The sequence below is a fragment of the Triticum urartu genome, chromosome 3 (genome assembly GCF_003073215.2).
Source record: "Triticum urartu cultivar G1812 chromosome 3, Tu2.1, whole genome shotgun sequence".
Lineage (NCBI taxonomy): Eukaryota > Viridiplantae > Streptophyta > Magnoliopsida > Poales > Poaceae > Triticum > Triticum urartu.
Window position 1 is genome coordinate 704,241,779 of NC_053024.1, and position 13,652 is coordinate 704,255,430.

The following is a 13,652-nucleotide window of genomic DNA, read 5'->3' on the forward strand; positions in this document are numbered from 1 at the left end:
TGTGGGATGATGGAGGTGGTCTAGCCGGGGATGGTTGCGAATCTACCAACGAAAGCCTTGTTTGGCCTCAGTCAGGACCGTCAACAGCAGCGTTCGCAGGCGTCGTTACCTCTTTGGAGTCGTTGTGGGGTGATTCGCATTCCCTATATTCCCCGGGGGGACCCGAGATTTGTGCTTTTCGGGATGGATGATGACGATGTTCCTGCCTCATCACCACCCATGAGGGCATCATCTTTGGGGTTACACACTGTATGGAAGGACACGTGTTTGGCTTGGTGGTTGGATGCAGGTCTCCTTATGCTTCTTGTGGGGTGACCAAGGTGGAGTGGTGTGCCATCTACAGTATCGAAAAATGCTATTCTTGGCGGCAAGGTGCTTCTGGGTTTTGGACGCTGAATACTGCTTGATGTGGGCGCGTGCAGGAGGCTGACACTGTCCGGCGTCTAGGGCGGAAGGGTCTAGCAAGATCAGTGCATTGATTGCTCCTTAGGATGGGACTGCAGAAGAAGGCGGCGACGATTCTACAGCATGCACATGTGGTCCATGTTGAGGGTCTGCTAGATAAGTTGGTGCTCCGGGCTAGCCGGCAGGCGACTTGGTGAGGCCACCGTATTTCTTGCTATGCATGGCGCGAGGTCAGGGCACATCATCTATCTTGTAGGTAGGATGACCGTTTTTGCCAGGAAGGTATCTTTGGGTTGATATATGTAATTATTTTGTAAGGCCTTGTTAAATAATGCAGTAAAGATGACTGTGTGCATCGGTCGATGCAAAGATCAGAGGTAATGCTCCTTTTCAAAAAAAAATTATGATTTCACCAGAGTTCATTGAAGCACATGAGTCATGCGGCATATATGTAGAAAAAGATACTCTCTCTATTCCATAATTCTTGAACTAAAACCATGACAAAGGTTATGGAACGGAGGGAGTATGTATGTTAGGAGTGTACGCTCTTTGTTTTAGGCTCAGAGGATACTATCTCAACAATCTCAGCACGATCCATTGTTATAAACCGTTTGTTCTATCCAACTGTTGCTTGTAGCTAGACTGTGTCTCAACCACTCCGCCCAATCATGTTTGCTCTCTTGACCCACATAGTTTAACACCCAAACTGACAAAGCTATTTTACGGTATCCTTAAATCGTTAAGGAACGTTGATTCAAAAAAGATCATTAAGGAATGTTCAATTCGTTAGATGCGACGGATATGATTTATTTGCACACAAAGCACCAGCAGGGAGTAGCACCACCTATTACCATGGATTACCATGACTTGAAGGGCGAAAAAGCATAATTGCTTAACAATCAATCCTTTATTATTGGTCTTCTATGCAGACCGTGAGTCGACGGTGAGCTCGTCAATTTGTGATTCGTGACTTCGGATCCCTGGTCTAAGATGTAGGGGACTTCTGCACGACGGCCGTGGACGTTCTCAAATGCTCAAAGCATTGACGCAGCACGCCATCATCGCACTACTGTGTTGCCTCAGGGCCACTCGAGGTGGCCGGTGACGAGCCTCCAAGTCTACAACTATCAATGGCAAAAAATAGTCAAGTCCGGCAAGGTTATTAAGATCTTCTAGCAATGTTTGTCTATCAAGATAAATGTAAAAATTGATCAGGACCTTGCAATACTCCCACTGGATGCAAAAAAGTAAATAAAAATCTTTAGCAATAGGGCAACGTCTCAATTCTATTAAAAATTGGAAATCACAGAAACACGATTAATAGTCGGATGCTTGTTGCGCTTTGTAAAACGTAATGGTTTTAGGTTTTGGCACACATCAATTGATGCGGCCCTGGTCATCTATGTATATCCAGAATACAAGGTAGGTACAGAGATCGATCTGGGCAGATCGTAACAGATACAGGATTGCGCTACAAGATAGATTATATTCGAAACTACCTAACTTGATGTACACGACAATATACGTTCGGTTGTTTAACACTCCCTCTCAATCACAACCGGAGAGGTTGAGATTGTGTCTAAAGAACCGAAGCTGTTGTACACCAACAGGTTTAGTTAGGCCATCTGCTAGCTGGTCTTGCGTAGGAATGAAACGTATCTCCAGAGCCTTGCACGTTCTCTGACAAAATGAAAATCAACCTCAATGTGCTTTGTCCGTGCATGAAACACTGGATTAGCAGAGAGATACGTGGCTCCAAGATTGTCACACCAAAGAACCGGTGCACGTGCCTGGTAGATCCCTAATTCACCGAGCAAGGACTGTAGTCAGATAATTTCTACTGTAGCGTTTGCCAATGCCTTGTATTCTGCTTCTGTACTCAATCTTGCCACCGTGGCTTGTTTGCGTGAACTCCATGATATAAGATTACTCCCATAGAACAATGCAAAGCCACTAGTGGACCTTCTGTCATCAGAGGAGCCAGCCCAGTCAGCATCTGAGAATGCACTGACTAAGGAAGAGGTGGACTTGCGTATACGAAGACCTGTGTGTACAGAATGTCGTACATATCGAAGAATCCTCTTAACTGCTGTCCAATGCTCATCTGTGGGCTCATGTAAAAACTGACAGACCTTGTTAACCGCAAACGAGATGTCAGGGCGTGTCAAGGTGAGGTACTGCAAAGCTCCAACCATGCTGCGATACTTAGTGATGTCATCGGCAGAAAGAGGAGACCCACCCTCACGAGATAGTTTATCTGTGACTGCCATAGGAGATGTAACTGGTTTACACTGACTCATTCCTGCTTTAGCAAGCAAATCGGTTGCATACTTGCCTTGAGATAGAACAAGATCCTCCCCTGATCGCCGCACTTCAATGCCCAAGAAGAAGTGAAGATCACCAAGATCCTTGAGAGGGAACTCAGTGTGTAGGTCCGCGATCAAACGAGTGACAGCCGATGGAGATGAACTAGTGACAATGATGTCATCCACATAAACCAGCATAAAGGTGATCACACCACCGGAATTATACACAAAAAGTGATGTATCAGCACGTGAAGGAACAAACCCTAATTCCTGAAGCCTGGAGCTGAGACGGGAGTACCATGCGCGAGGAGACTGTTTCAATCCGTATAGTGCCTTGTCCAACTTGCAAACATAATGCGGAAAGCGTGAATCAACATAACTAGGAGGTTGTCGCATGAACACGTCCTCTTCCAGAATGCCATGCAAAAACGCGTTCTAAACATCGAGTTGTCGAAGAACCCAGCCACGAGAAACTGCAAGTGACAAGACCAAACGAATGGTGGCAGATTTAACCACAGGACTGAATGTATCCTCATAATCAACACGATACCGTTGCTTGAATCCCTTGGCAACGAGACGAGCCTTGTAACACTCAACGGTGCCATCCGCATGACGTTTAAGCCGAAACACCCACTTGCAATCAATTAAGTTGCGTCCGGGAGCGGGAGGTACAAGATGCCATGTGCGGTTCCGTAGCAACGCCTGATATTCCTCCTCCATTGCAGCAGCCCACGCTGGATCAGCAAGGGCAGCCGTGCCATTCTTTGGCTCGTGGATAGACGAAGTAGCAGCCAAAAAAGTGCGTTTGCGCGGATCGTATGCGACCGTACCGTCCGTACGCACGACCGGCTTGTGCAGACCGTGCTGGGCACGCGTGCGAGCTTCTGGAGCGCGCATCGGTGGCGGAGGAGCGCCAGCCTGTACGGGCGGGACGCGAGGCCCATGATGGTTGGGCGTAGAGGAGGCCGCGGGCTGGGGCGTGGTAGAGCCCACCACCAACTCGGGCGTGGCCGGTGAAGACTCGCCAGATGGCGCGCGGGCTGGCGACTGCGGGCCGCGCTGGGCACGCGCTTCGGTGGAGGAGACCGGATCGGTACCGGGATCCGCGCGCGTCAGGGAGGCAGGCGCATCAGGAGCGGGAGCAGGCGAATCCGCCCCGGGATCGGTGCGAGACAAATCAGCACCGTGATCCAAGGCGCCAAAGAATCCTGGATTTTCTGCGGTGGGCTGTACCTGCACATGCGATAACGGCAAAAACGGCTGTGAAGCCGGATTAGTCCAACCGGGGTTAGGTAAGTCATGACCAGGTTCATCATGTGGCGCAGCCTGTTCCGTACGTCCCATTGTGACCGGAGAAAACACAAGGATTTTGTCAAGTAGTTCATCAGGAGTTTGCTTTGGTGTGTCGGCTGAGAAAGGGAAAAACTCTTCATCAAAGATAACATCACGCGATATATAGACACAGCCGGTGGAGATATGGAGGCACCAATACCCTTAGTGCATCATGCTGTAGCCAAGAAAAACGCAGCGTTTGGAGCAAAATTGGAGTTTACGCTCATTGTAGGGACGTAGACAGGGCCAACACGCACAACCGAAAGTGCGGAAAAAATTATAATCAGGTGCTGTACCAAGCAATCGCTCAAGGGGTGTGGTGTTGTTTATTGTACGCGAGGGGAGTCGATTGATTAGAAAACACGCAGTGAGAAAGGCCTCGTCCCAAAACCGAAAAGGCATAGAAGCATGAGCAAGAAGAGTAAGGCCGACATCTACAACATGGCGATGTTTACGCTCGGCGGAGCCGTTTTGTTGATGAGTGTGAGGGCACGAAACATGATGTTCAATGCCGAGTTGACGAAAAAAGGAGTTGAGTTTCTCGTGTTTGCCCCCCCCCTCCCCCCCCCCCAATCCGTTTGCATGCAAATAATTTTTTGATTAAGCAAACGTTCAACATGGACTTGGAAATGAAGAAAAACTTGATACACATCAGCTCGAGACTTAAGGCAATAGATCCATGAAAATTTACTAAAATCATCGATGAAATTGACATAGTATTTAAAACCACCAAAAGAGGTGCACGCAAGCCCCCATACATCTGAAAACACAAGTTCAAGAAGCTTGGAGGATGACCTATTCGACCTACGAAACGGAAGCTGATGACTCTTTCCCTGTTGGCAAGCATCACAAACAGGGTTTTTATTTTTATTGGACTCACGAAGAAACTCTAATTGTTGACGATGAAGGGCTTTTGTCACCAGCGGTGAAGCTGGGTGGCCTAGACGGTGATGCCACCGAGTGTGGGTGTGCTTGATGGCGGAGAAGGCCTGCCTTGTCCTGCTAGAACTACCGGTGACGGGGTAAAGGCCTCCATCAGTGCCCCCTCGAAGAAGAACCTTCCTCGAAGCCCAATCCTTGACAAGAAAATAGGTGGGGTGAATTTCAACACAAACATTGTTATCATTGGAGAGTTTATCAGTGGAAAGCAGGCTGCGTGTGGCTTGAGGTACATGAAGAATATTTTGAAGAATCAATGGTCTATGAGACGTAGGAAGTAGGGATGAACCAACATGAGATATGGGCATACCTATACCATTAGCTGCATGGACTTGATCTTTGCCGGTGTACCGCTCATGCATGGTGAGCTTGTCCAAGTCTCCTGTAATGTGATCTGTGGCCCCTGAATCAAGGTACCAAGCGGGATCAAACCCCTGACCAGTGGAGGCAATGTTGGCGGAGCGGTCTTTGCGAACGAAGGAGTGGTCGAAGCGCCTATAGCAATCGAACACATCGTGGCCATGGCGCTTGCAAAGCTGACAAAAAACATCAGTCTTACCATTTGTGCGCCCACCTCCACCTGAGCCGCCTGAGTTGCAGGAGTTGCCATGGTTGTGGTTCGGGTCACCACAGTTGTGGTTGTGTCCAGCCGATCCACACATGCGGCCATTGCCGCCGGAGCCACCAGACCCGCCGCCGTCGCGGTTGCGGTTGCCACCTGAGCCGCTGTTGCGGTTGCGGTTTCCGCCGCTGCCACCTCCAGAATTGCGGCTGACGTTGTTCACAGAGGGGCCGCTGGAGCCATGAAGCTGAGGAACATGATCATGGTGCTGATGACGGATCTCAAAATCGAGCATGTGGGAGTAGAGGTCGTTGAGGGAGATCGCATCAACCCGAGTGGTGACCGAGGTGACCAGGGGGTCATAGCTGGAGTCGAGCCCGGTGAGGAGGTAGATGACGATGTCGTCCTCATCGAGCTGCTTGCCAACAGCGGCGAGGGCGTCGGTGATGCCCTTGACCTTGGTGAAGTAGTCCACCATGGACATCTCGCGCTTCTGGATCATGGCGAGCTATCGACGAAGCTGCATGATGTGCGCCCTGGAACGGGTCGCATACGTCCGCTCCAAGGCACTCCAGACCGCGGCAGAGGACGGCAGAAACAGAACCTGCAGCAGGGTCTGGATGGAGAGCGTGGAGAGGAGGAAGCTGAGGCAGTGTTGATCCCGTGTCACCCACGAGATGTACGCCGGATTGGGTTCCGGCGGAGCTCCATCAGCGCCGGCAATGACCTTGTCAGGGGCCGGCTCCGATCCATCAGCGAGACCCATCTAGTGGGCATCGCGCAGCGCCGGAAGGATTTGCGCCTTCCAGAGGAGATGTGTATCGTGGGAGAGTTTGACAGTGACTAGGCCGGTGAGGGATGGCGGGGCATGGGAGGCGGAAGCCATGAGGCCGGCAGACTGGGTGGTGAGCACACCGGAAGTTTGCGACGTGAGGGCGGAGCTGGTGGCGGCTGCAGCGGTGGACGAGGTTTGCCTGGGGATTGTCGACATCTAGATGGGAAGGGGATGGTCTGATACCATGTAAAACGTAATGGTTTTAGGTTTTGGCACACATCAATTGATGCGGCCCTGGTCATCTATTTATATCCAGAATACAAGGTAGGTACAGAGATCGATCTGGGCAGATCGTAACAGATACAGGATTGCGCTACAAGATAGATTAGATTCTAAACTACCTAACTTGATGTACACGACAATATACGTTCGGTTGTTTAACACGCTTGACCAACACTTCAGGGGTGGCTCGAGATACGAGGTCAAGGAGCCACTGGGTATGGGTGTGCGTTTGTCGGGGAAGCACCAGCTACGTCAGATATGTGATCAGTGCAGCGACAGTTATCCATAGATTGGAAAGTTAAATTGTCTAAACTACCCATGGGTAAATGTGATTGGTACTACGGTAGCTTGGTAGGGAGTACCACGCCACCATAAAATAGCTCAAAAAACACGGGCTGTTATGAGCTAATGATAGGGGAGACGTACCAGTATGAAATGAGCAAATAGGATTAATTTGGTGGAGTTGGTCGCATGCATGGAAATGGGAGGCATCTGGACGAACATCCTGGACCAAAACTTACGTCAACATGGCAATAGAGTTATTATAGTACGCGACATATAGGAACAAAATGCAAAAAGGTGGCTCATGTAGGTGCGTAAGAAAGCATCTATCTCTTGTTGGAGAAGTGTTTGGTGATTAGCTCATCAAGCACTCCCTTGAGGCATATATGTGACCTTGCCGCAATGGACGAAGGAATACCCAGGGCACCGAGGAGCCTGGATAACATTACGAGTGTCCGCGTTGAAGTTGCTAGCAAGATTCATGCATGAGTTAATGCCTACTGAATGTTACATTTTATACGGCAGTGAAGTTTCTCTCTTGTCGGTGTGATTGTTTCAAGAACGTATTATTTTTATTAGTGTTGAGCATCACTGATTACATGATGACTGTCAGCAGGAAGATGGATCTCATCGTGTTACTTTAGATTCTCCTAGATCTCATTGGTCGCCCTTCTACCAATACACAGTTTGGCATCGGCCCAATTTGGGTCCTAAATTCCACTCTCTACGTACCCATGGCGATCTCTTAGTGTACGAAGAACTATTCACATGGGACAGGCTGCATAGACCAAAAAAAAAGGGTTACATGTAGGCACTAGTGCAGATACGGTTATCGTACACGGTTCACAACCTCTATCACATATGGAGTGTTGAACTGGCACCTTAGGCTGGTGTGTGATAGATGGGAATCACACATGATAAAGAAATCATGTAAGGTAGGGTGATAAGAATGTTTATATGTATCAAAGGTAACGCTGTGAACGAATCACATTAAAAACTCGCAGAGGCACATAGGTGCGGGACCACACACGTTCCTAGCCATGCCCGGACGTCTGATTGTCTCATGATCCATAAAGTTCTTGGATTCCACACGAGAGGACACCAAGTTTTAAGTTTCAGCTTCTGAAACTTGAAATTTTGTCATTCGCTTGAACCAAGTTTCTAGATTTTGTCGTTCTCTCATACCAAAATTCAACAGTAGAAAGTTAGCAAAGTTTAAAAAACTCTTCATAACGTATTGAAGATGGGTCTTATTTGAAAGCCCTTCATCATGAGAAACACGATTATGCAAAGCAAACGTAATTTAGACTTTTGGTTCAGAAGATGTAAAAGATTGAAAATCGAAAGAAAAAAGAAAAAGGGATCGATGCCCCCGCACCTGCCTGCCACAAAGTGCCTGCCTGAAATGCATTCATGTTTCAAGTACATATCCAGCTAACTACATTCATGCTTATTACAAAGACGACCAACCATCCACCAAAAGCATTTGGAAAAAAAACTACTCCCTTTTTATGCTGGACTTACACATGTTTAAAAAATTAGTCTCCTTTTTAGCAAATAGACAATATATAGACTTTGGTATTTTTATATTTATAAGGAAAAGGAACAAAAGTAACAAGGTACTTCCATACAAGCACGAACTTGACTCGGTGTGAGTATGGAAACTAGGGCGCAGGGATAGGGTGCGCAACCGTCATGAATTAGGGCTACGTCTCAGGCAAGATGTTAATTTCGACATATATGGTGCTCCGTATAGATAAAAAAATGTACGGACTACAGAGCAAATTAAGGAAACCAGTACATGGCAATGGCCTGCCCTATAGTATCAGTTTGTGCTGCTACTCCTTCCGCCCCATAATATAAGATGCTTTTGCAAGCTAATACAGCTTGCAAAAACAACTTATATTATGTGACGGAGAGAGTAGGTGCTTAGGCTGTGCCTATTTCTACATGAGGATGTCTAATTAAACCTCTACCCTCTACCAATAAGCAACGGTGCTTAAAGAAAACACATGTTTATTTTTTCTAAGCAACTCCCACAAGGCGGATCAGGTTCTGCCACTGCGACACATGCAGCATCACGCCACCAGCAAGCACTGCATCATCACGCAACCACCTGCAGGTACAGTCACCGTTGTCCCTGGAGCAGCCCCCGCGACATCGAGAAGAATTCGCAGTCGCCGTACCTCCGAGGGCCAAGATCTGGTCGAGCGCAGCCATCTAGTGAGATGCCCACGCGCGTGCACTCTGCTTGTAATGATTCTGCCATAGTTTTATCCACGGTGTACTCTGCTTGTTGATGTCTTAGGCCTCGTTCTATCACATCAACTTTGATAAAAACAGTTGTGTACATTACAATGATACAGAGCCAGGGATTTCAAGCTCCATTAGAAAAAATGCCATCTAGATCCGAGCTGCCACAGGAACACAAATCATGTTCTAGTGCACATGCAAATGGCTCTGAAATTGGTCAAGGGGATCTAGCGTGGTGTATAAGTGTATGTTTGAGTGTGATACTGCTACCTTGACTAACCGGTGGTGATCAGAATTCAGAAAGCACATACGGTATGGCCATGCACCAACCAAGTTCCGTTCTTTTTGCAGGAAAAACCAAATTGATATAACAGCCAATGACATCTCGATGATCAGTAATTAATCCCTTCCTCACTACGGTATATATAAAGTTATAAACTGATATGAGACAAGAACATCTTGGCTCGAAGCTAGCTATATAGCAATGGCAAGACAATGAATGAATCGTATCCATGTGTCAAGGACGTATCCTGGGAAATTCATGCTTATACAAAGACGGCCAACCATCCATCAAAAGCAAACGAAAATAACTACCCATTTTAATGTTGGCAACTGGAGTGATATAAAAGTCACTTTGATAGAGATCACACGACAACCATCCGGTGAGCAGCATGGGAGTTGGAGGCATCGAGAACTAAACTCATACAGCGTTATCTCTCTATGCTACAACAGTGACCTGGAATGGTTTAGGATGACTGGATTATGAGGTATCAGCTAGCTGACTTGAGAAGGTTCTCTGATCAGGTTGTGGTCTAACCAGGCATTAAGTTGCCAGGGAAGACTAACTCGTACACCTATGCCGCCTTACCATGCCAGAATGTCTAAGCATGAGTGGAAGGAAGTACCATCGCATGTTTGAACTCACTTATGTTAAGTAATAAAAAAATTCCGTGTTCAATCAGAGACACGTACGTGCACACTCTTCACTTAGAGCATCTCTGACCAATCCTGAATTTAGAGAAGGATAAGACCAAGTATCCTTTAATAGAGTACTAGATCATTGATGGTGCGCGTTGCCGCACCCGTCTATTTTTATAATATAAATCTATACCGATATAAAAAGACCCAAAGAGGCAGATCCAACCAAGTCAATCCAACGACCTAGACTGCTCCAATGGCGAGCGTTAAACGTGTTTAACGTGCAATTAATAGCATGCCAAATATTACACTAATCACAGGATTAACACACAAATAATAGCATACCTAATATCCGCGTGCAATTAATATATTGCCTAAATATTAACATGCATTGCACGTGCGCATTTACTAGTGTGGAAAAAGTTCTACAAATATATGGTAGCAGCAAAGATGTAAGTGATTTTTCTCCCACATAGTCATCTATATATTACTCAGTGATACAAAATAATGATAGAAAATCTATGTTAATAATAGACCCAACCTATTTCAAGAAAGATGTTAATGCATAGAAGCAGCACCAGACAGAGAATGTGGCATTCACCCGTTGAAAACATGGGCTATTTCAAATTGGACATTCACCCATTGGAAAGCATAGAACAAACTTCAGCAAGATAATGTGTTATCAGGCTAAGGGAATTTTGTTTTTCGAAATGGCTAAGGGAATGATGGAATACTTTCTAGCACATTAATCAAGTAACTTGCTTATCTTCAGCCCAAACCTCTAACCCAAGGGAGCATCATAGAGGTTTGAAATTATACACAACACATAATTTATATGACATAAACTACTGCAAGTGTATCCTTATCAGTCTCCATAAATCAAGGTAACTAACCCATTAGTTTTACTACATTTCGCACTGATTTCTTCTTCTTCTTGTGTTGCTGTTCCTCGGTGTGCAATGGGGCCGAAGTTGGCAAAAATTAACATAGAGCTTTGTCTTAATCGTTGTTGTGCTATGTTTTCTGGACATGGGCTTGGCCTTTCATTATTCTCTATAAAGATTAGATGCAGTCTTCCTGATCCTCAAAAAAGATACAGTCTTCCTGCATGGTTCGATTTTTTTCAAGACAGCATTGACGTCACCTCCATGAGCATTGACCTTGATGAAAGCTTGTAGCACCTGCAAAACCCATGAAAAGAAGTCCAAGAACTGAAACTTGACAGATCTTAGCCGGGAACAAAACACTCTTACCATCCCTATTCTTGCGACCTCCCCATCAATCCTTTGAAGCAGGAGTACAGCAGATGCCATGGAGGCTGGAGCTACTTACCAGAAATTGGAAAAAAGGCGTTGGAAGTTGCATCAATATGAGGCAATATTTGTCTTGATGTGATGGAATGATAAGCTCGCCAGCAAGTGTTAACTAAATTCAGTTCTCAAATCATAAGTAGAATATATCTGTCGACAATCATTGGCGAAGTAAGTTCTTACCATCATATTAAATTCAAATCTACCACAAATTATATGAGTTGATAAAAAAGGCCACAATAAAGCATGCCATGGAGTAGCAAACATTCAACATCCTTTCTTATTTGCAAGATCTGAACAAACAGTAGATACTATTTGGTCAGATAGGAGACAAATTAAAAGTGCATGGGAACAACATGTGTTTTCATATTAATGACACCTGAAGACTACTTCCGGATAATACATTTTCTAAGAGTGGAACTTAACAGGTACAACATGATATTCAGATGAAGTTTAGTTTTTCTTACGGGAAGGATGAACTGGGTACTAAATAAATGCAATCAGATCATACGGGATACGACCACAAGTAAAACTCTCTACTGGTCCATACAATAAGATCTTTGATACTGGACAGATATATCATTGCTACATGCCTATATATCCAGCATTGCAAGAAGTAATGGAATTGGATTCGCTTGATAATTAACATGTCACAAGATAACCTTAAAAGTATAAAATGGCAATAATCAAGCCGGCTTGGAATAGCTCATGATTCGACAACCGGAATATTAGATGATCGTTTGTGTAGCTGCTATATAATTAATACCACCATTTGGCGATTTAACTTGCTTGGCAGTAATAAACTAATAATCTACATAAATCTGAAGATCTATTACTATGTCAATGTTGACCTCCTGCTAAAGAACTTCAATCTAGTCCGCTCTTAACTAATATGGTTCACAATGGATCAGCAGCATCAAGCAGAGGGCATGAAGGGGTAGAGGACAGGTATCGTGTTCAAGGGAGGTAGTAGGGGGACAGCATCAAGCATCAAGCCGGAAGGACGGAGGTTATCGACCTCTCCAGCAACTCCAGCGACGAGGGACATGGCTGTCTCATCGGAGGGGCATGACAACTACTGGAGACAGCCATGTCCCTCGTCGCTGGAGTTGCTGGAGAGGTCGATAACCTCCGTCCTTCCGGCTGGATACTCCTCGTACAGCCGGCCCTCTACCGCGAAACACGTCGGGTAGCGGCGGCGGAGTTCCACAACGTAGGCCAGCTTGCTCCGCCTGGAGGCGCTCATGGGCCTCTATGTCCTCCCACATCTCCCATGGGGAGCTTACCCGGGGGACGACCGGCTCCGACCACGGCAGCCCATGGGGGAAGTTGCATCGGGCAACATCACCGTAGAGATGGACCGAGTTGATGTCGTTTGCATGCGCTGCTTGTATCGCGGAGTGGAAGGAGAGAAGCCAATGATGCTTCTCGGTGTCATGGTCATATTCTCCATGACGAACGTTCCCCACTGGCGCTGGCGCACACCGATGTTTGCTCCTGCGGCGGCGGAGGCGGCACGTCGTGATGTGCGATGTGCCGGTGCGGGAGGGGGACAAAGCGCTAGTTCGAGAGGAAGCGCCGTTGTGGCGACGATCGCGGCGGCGTGGATCCATGTGCCGAGCGTTGGGGATGAGCAGCGGGGAGAGGCAACAACTAGATCCGGCCATTATTAACGACGAGAGGGCGGGGGAAGTGGATTGCGCGGTAGGTGCGGTGTTTGGTCAGGTGAAGTGGAGTGGAGGAGTTTTACTCCACGGCCGCTCGGCTGAGTGTATTTAAGCATGGCGGTGGGCTCGGAGTAAATTTTATCCTCCTCTAACGTTTTTTAAGCTTTGGCTAGTTCGGTTTAGAGGAGGAAAATCTAAATATTTTTTGGGGATCGGTTGGACATACTCTCATCTCTGTCTTTGGAGTTTCGACAGAACGTAGACATATTGTCAATTGAACCAATTCATTCTGAGTTCAGTTAGTTAAAGCAGTTGTACTTGATCATGTCAATCGGACCAAGGTTTTTTTTTTGGAGAGAAAATTCGGCCCAAGGTTGGTACAGAGTCAAGACACAGTTACACAGCTATGGCAATTGCAATGGCCTGCCCTGTAGTACATGCTTGCTATCCGCTCGCTTCCTGCGATTTTGGTTGAGTGGTAAGTGCACACATTGCACAGATCGATGCCTTTCCTTTAAGGGCTCGTCTTACCTGCATGATCCTGATACGGGCATTCGAAGGGATAGCTCTTAACCTCTTACTAACAATTGGCTGTAAAGTGCATGCGGTACCCGGTAGCAG

At 46.7% G+C, this 13,652-nt stretch overlaps 1 pseudogene; it reads right to left on the reverse strand.

The window, feature by feature from the left end:
- Positions 1-5,823: 5,823 nt before the first annotated feature.
- LOC125549692 lies at positions 5,824-5,962 on the reverse strand (annotated as a pseudogene).
- Positions 5,963-13,652: the final 7,690 nt, after the last annotated feature.